Genomic DNA, 6,223 nt, shown 5'->3' on the forward strand with positions numbered 1-6,223 from the left:
GTTTTTAAGCCATGTTCACATAACAGGGCCATGGTTCCCAGACGTAACTAATGTTTTAGACTTATTGTGGCCATCCTCTCCTACAGAGAGCTGGAACAGTAGCCAATGCACGTATTATTAAATGCACAGCCATTTTCCAAACGTTTTTTGGCAAATCATGCTAAAATACTCTTGAGAATAAAAAGCTTAATTAATTACAATGAATGTTCAGGCATTGGATCCAAAATACCACAATAGAGAATCTAAGGGAGGAAAAATATTTGAAAAGAAATCTTGTCATGTTCCTGTTTATGCCAAAAGCCATATAATTGTTCAGCTTTATTTGTGAATATAAAAATGGAAGTTTTATCCCCATGATCATTTTTGCAAGGAAAATACAGATAATATTTGTCAACCGTAAACAACTAATTCTAATGGGAAGTAAAGCCTCTAAATTGATGAAGACATGAGCATGAGATAGGAGTTTATCAAGGAATTGCAGGGGATTCTGCCTGGGACAACACATAGAAATAATTAATTTCACAGTATCATTGCCAGCTAAAACAAACTGATGATTTAAAGAAAGGACTAAAGAAAAGAAAACACCACAAAAACAAACAGCAAAAACTCTTACGTTAAAGTGTCTTAGCGGTGTTACCTTGGTTGTCTCTCTTTCAGGAAAAACTATCCTCCTTTTGCTTGCACTTAGTTTCAGAACTTTTTCTTGTGGCAGCCTCTTTTAGTTGTCTGCCTGTGGCCCGATGCTGATGCAGCTGATGGTCATCAATATTTAGAATGCCCTGACAAGAGTTTTTGGGTTCAGACAGCTGTTCCCTCTCCAGTCCTTCCCTCTAAAAAGCTGCTTTTCATGTAAGCTAAGAAATACAACTGAGGTACAGGGGATCCCATTTTATGCTACCTTCTTATTTATCCAGAAGTTTTACAAGTTGCTTGAGAAATTTAATAGTTGTTTAGTAGTTGTTCAGATTCTATTTTAAAAGATTTAAATGTTATACCAGAATGGAAGCCTATATATTCGTTGGTTTGACTCTGGTGTGGATAATATCAAGTCTGTAGTGTTTCCCATTTATTTTCTTCGGAAAGAACTCAGATCGGATGCAGCTACTACACTGCATCTAGAGCAGACATGGGTACTGCATCTACTGATATGATCCAGGTATTCAAATTTGGAGAAGTGGAGGAAAAAACCCAGTGAAAGTTACTACTAAATACACCAAATCAGTTTATATCCTGGCCCCAGCTGGGGAGCAAAGGAACTCATGGAACTGCAGAATTGTGAGACACGATTTTTGTATGATTTAAAGTTCAAACCCATTCATGAAAACAAACAGCTTCTAACTTTAGCATGCGTTATCTACTCTTTTTCAAGCTCCCTCATCACCACTCTTCACCCATTAGGCTGTGACATCCATCATACCCTTAGCATAAAGCAGTGAAATATCTGATGGCTTCAGCTAGAGGTGAGGAGGGAGAGTCTGACATCGTCAGCGAGTGCCCACCCAGGCAGTGTGCTCTGATCTCTCTCTGCTTTGAAATATTCAATTAAAATAGGTGTAAAGGATTGACAAGACCCACTGAAAGTGGCTGAATATTTCAAAGAAAAGAACTTGTCATGCTGGGCTGCAGGGTGTGGGAATCTACATAGGAGGGCAAAGAGGAAAAGATTTTTAGTTATAAAATATTCAGGAATATCTCGGTTTAGCTGGGGAAGGAGGATAGGAATCTGCTGCTGCTGGAAAAGAAAGCTCACAAGAAGAATATTTCAAATTTAAACAGATCTGTATTATTTATCCTAGCTTGAAAGAGATCAGACATATCCTGAGCTTGAAGAAGTTGGGTTTTGGTTTTGAAAGTCTTGGGTTCAAATCATGGCTGCTGCAGCCAGCTTGTCACCTTTGGGTGGGGTGTTGTGAGGCGGGTGCAAAGCCTCTTCAGTTTAAAAAGGTGAATTTGCAACCACGGGTACAGAAACCACAGCCAGCCTTTGAACACTTGGTTTGGGCTAGTGGCTGGCTTTTCAACTGTATGTATTTCTACTGTATGGTTGAAAATTTGCTTTATTCCAGTTGCTTTTGAAGGCTGGTCTACTAAGGCAAAAGGAGGAATATTTCCTCCTCCCTTCTCAGCAGACTGACTCCAGGCTGATGGTTGCTTTCATGCTCCCCTGACTCCTTCCAGTAGGAGTTAAACTGGGATGATAGCCAGCCTTTAGTTACTCTTGTCACAAAATTATGGCTCATAATTCCCTCCATGCCCACTAAAAAAGCATTTAAAGATTTTTAGCTTCTGAGTATGTGATGACAATTTCCTGCAATGACAAGTATCGTGAATTTATAATCAACTTAGTATCCAAATGAACAGCCATGAGCTGCACTTGATCTCACAAAATGTAAGCAACGCCGGTGCTTCCCTTCAAATCTCAGTTCTCCTGGTGGTACTTGAGCACCCGTAAATAGTTATCTGTCAGTTACTTCCAGCAGAAGTGCTCTTTTCTTATGTACTGTAAGGGCTGCGTAACAAGTTACTATGGGAGAGGAATGAGGAATAATTGAAGAATCCTTCTGGATCCATGAATTAGAGGATCCAGGAACACAGCTCAGAAATGTTTAGGAAGAGATCAGTGAGGATATACTGAGGCTCCTGTAGCTTCAGCATGCTTGTCCATCACTGGCACAGCTCTAATAGAAATAGACACAGATCCAGGCAGCTGCCCGGAGAGGAATCTCAGCAAATGCTGGCAGCCCTTCCTCACAGCCCTGGCAAATGCAAAGGCAAGTCTTGCTTCCTCCGTAATTCTCCTGTCTAGTCTTATATGGAGAACTCTCCTAGATTTACAAGACGTTTAAGTTCCCTTTTCTCCACCCTACTGTATTTCAGGCCCCACCTCAAATGCCAGCGCAGGGATGTAAAATGTTGTTTCCTGATTAATTGCTTACAGCCAGCATGTATGCATCCTGCCATATAAATGATTTGCAGGAATTTTTTGAAAATGACATGCACACATAAATCTTGAGATGATTCCTACTCATGCTGGTTTGTGGGGGCTTGTCTTCATGAATTTATAGCTTACAGGAAACCAAATGTACTCCCTACTAGAAATTACTGGAAAGAAATGCTAGTCTTATTTAACTGGAATGAGTAAAGCAGTCTTTCTAGCACCTTTGCAAATCTCCTACAAAAAGCCATAGAAAAATTACTGATACTGCATTTCTCTTTTCCTCCCTCTGTATGTGGAGCACACAGCCTGCAGCCTCTACATGGCTGGAAGTCTGTGATTTCTGACTTCTCATGTGAGAAGTGCTGGTCATCTCCAGCTTGAGTATCTTTCTGTGGGCTTGCAATTTAGGGGCTCCAGTCCTCTGCATTGTGGGATTTGGGTACCCTCGTCAGTCCTGTGGTGAGAAGTGTCAGGAAATCCCAGACCCCTGGGTGTTCCTGTCAATTCTCGAGATCTTTGTGGCTGTCCAGGAGCAGCTCTCTCGGGCATCTTCTCTTAAGATGCCCATCAGGTGCTATATGTGGGGTGGTGGGACAGACAAGATCCTGGCTAAGGCAAGAGAGCACATCTCCTCTGCATGCCCTGTCACATGCAGAGTGTGGCCCCCAGCCTCACCATTGCAACCTGAAAGAGCTAAGGGTTTATCTTACCCAGTGCCTGCTCTGGGTCAGAGTCTGTACATCGTGGGGAAGAGATGGGAGTCAGGGAGGAGTGCTGCCAGCGAGCATGACTGAGCCCTACTTGCTCGGAAGAGACAGGAGCTCATCAAGTCCCATGCTGTGCCAGAGACCTGGCGAGCGAGCGGTTCCCGCTGGGAGGTTGCTTTGTAGCCCTGGCTGTAACTGTCAAAGCTTCGTGTAATTCTTCTAAGATTTCTCAATAAATTCCCATTAGCAAGGCAGAGCATTGTGATTCACTGCATTACTGTATGCACCAAGAGCAGGTTGCCAAACCACACTGGCTGCAAGCTGCTGCCTCCTCCAGGAGAGCCGTGCCCTGGTCGGGGGCCTGCATTGTTCCCATGTTTCCCTTAACATCTCCAGCTTCTCAAGGCATCTCTTAGGGTCATGCAGTTCAAGCTTCCATGTGGGAACAAGGGGAGGGATGTGCTGGACATATCCTCTTAAAAGGACTATCAGGGATGTGCTGGTCCAAGCTCTCTCCCCAGCCACTTTTCTGGCTGTGGTCTACATTAGGCTTAACTGAGCTTGACGAGTCGTTTGTGATAGCTCTCCAGTGCTCTCCTTCCTTTTATCCTGGCATGAGGGTCAAAGGTGGCTCTCTTTCCTGTGTTGGGAAGATTAGGCTAAGAGATCAGTTGGCAAAATGCTGCAACCCCTTCAACTCTGGGAACAGATTCATGAAAGGAAAGAAGAGCTGAGGAGACTGTTTGGAGGGGAGAAGGTCAGACAAGTTCAGGGATATTGTCTCCTTCTATTAGTCTTAGCCCATGTTTATATCCAGATCACAAACCATTAAGTGACTGTGTCCTTCCTTTAAATAAACACTCTTCTCCTTCAAAAACACATACTGTTTTACAGTTGAAATACTCTGAGAATGTGTTCCTGCTATTCCTACCTCACTCATTTTTTGGCACCCCAACAGTCTTTAGGATGCCATTGCCACTGTGTTGGGCGGGTCTGAGCAGTTTGGTGTTTATACACAGACCTGCACCTGTCTTCCCCCATTCCGGTTCATTGATAGAGTGGATACAAAGCAGATCTAAAGCTTTTGTTTTCCATGATCTTTCAGAATGGCTTTATTCTTGAGTATCCAGTGGAATTTACAAATAAAGAATCTTAATCAGTTTTACAATCAAACCCTTCCATATCTTCCAACATTAAGTGGAAGGCTTTGTTTTGTTTTGTTATTTAAAGAACAGATGGGGTCTGATATTCTGAGAAGTGACAGCTGAAGTCATCCCGGACACGTTTCCTTGTGTTCCAGGATGGAAACCAAGCAGCATGAATTGAACTGTGTACTCATCCTCTCCCTCGCGTGCGCACACCCCCCGAAACGTGTGCAGTGCCAGTGTTGTCTCTTGCAGCTCGGCAGCAGGGTTGTGGCTACCGCAGGGTCTAGAAAGGGTCTAGACCTTTGTTATTGTGAAGGAAAAGAGATCCTGGTATTCAGAAAACATTGGTAAAACCTGACATAGTGGGAGAAGCAATTGTGTCATGGCAACTTCTTTGTCCAATAATCAAGAGTGGGAGTTCACACTCCCCAGGTTGTGCCTGTCTCCCGGCAGGGCCAGGAGAAGATGGCAGCTGGTCATATTCTGAAGTTCAAGATGGAATTTATTAGAGACTACTGTTATTAACTCTGGTATTTCTGTTGACAAACAATCGTGAGAAATTTTCTCTTACCACCTCGCTCTGTCACAGAAGAGCATTAAGCATCATTAAGTCTTGGAGAAGATAATCGTTAAATACAGTTCTGCCATATCTCAGAAATTTCTGGTTACTCACCTGCCAAGAACTGATCGGTGCTCTGAACATGCTGCCTTGTTGCCTGAGATGAATAAGGCTATATTCTGAGCTGATGTAGCTGGCTTAGCTCCACCAAAGCACGTAGAATATGATGCTATCCATCCACCAATGTTCTGACTTTTAGACAGGTCATTATGAGTCTGCTCCCAGATCCACCAGCTTCAGTGGACTTTGGCTTAGGACATTATGTCTACAAGGAAGTGGCTCTATAACACATAGTAATTTCTGTAATGGCACATTCCTAGGGAAGAAACAAGTTGTTTCATTACAGCCACTGTTGTGTTTCAGTTCTAACAGCAAAGTTGAAAGCTCTCTGTTAATGTCAGAACATCTTAAAATATCTTTCCCTAATTAAACAATATCCAATTCACCCCTTGTATAGAAATAGAACGGAGCAATTTGTCTGTGTCATGGCTTTGAGCCCACTCTGGACAGTGTTTTTTTACTGTGTGGATTGAATAAAGACATTCCAAATAAATTATTTCAAATTCTTCAAGCTTAACCTGGCCTGCTTCTCAAGATTCCTTTGAATACAGTATCAAATATGAAACACTTGTTTAAACTGTTTTATTTGCTATCATCCTGATTTATTTTGATAGCCCTTGATGTAATCCTGTGTAACTTTGTCAGGAATCTTTAATATTGTCTTATATGTGATCTAATGCGACCCAGCAGATACCTATTCAACAATACAAATTCCAGTAGGACAGTCAGTATATCGGTACCAAATAGGGCT

This window comes from Falco biarmicus, chromosome 8, assembly GCF_023638135.1.
Source record: "Falco biarmicus isolate bFalBia1 chromosome 8, bFalBia1.pri, whole genome shotgun sequence".
Classification (NCBI taxonomy): domain Eukaryota; kingdom Metazoa; phylum Chordata; class Aves; order Falconiformes; family Falconidae; genus Falco; species Falco biarmicus.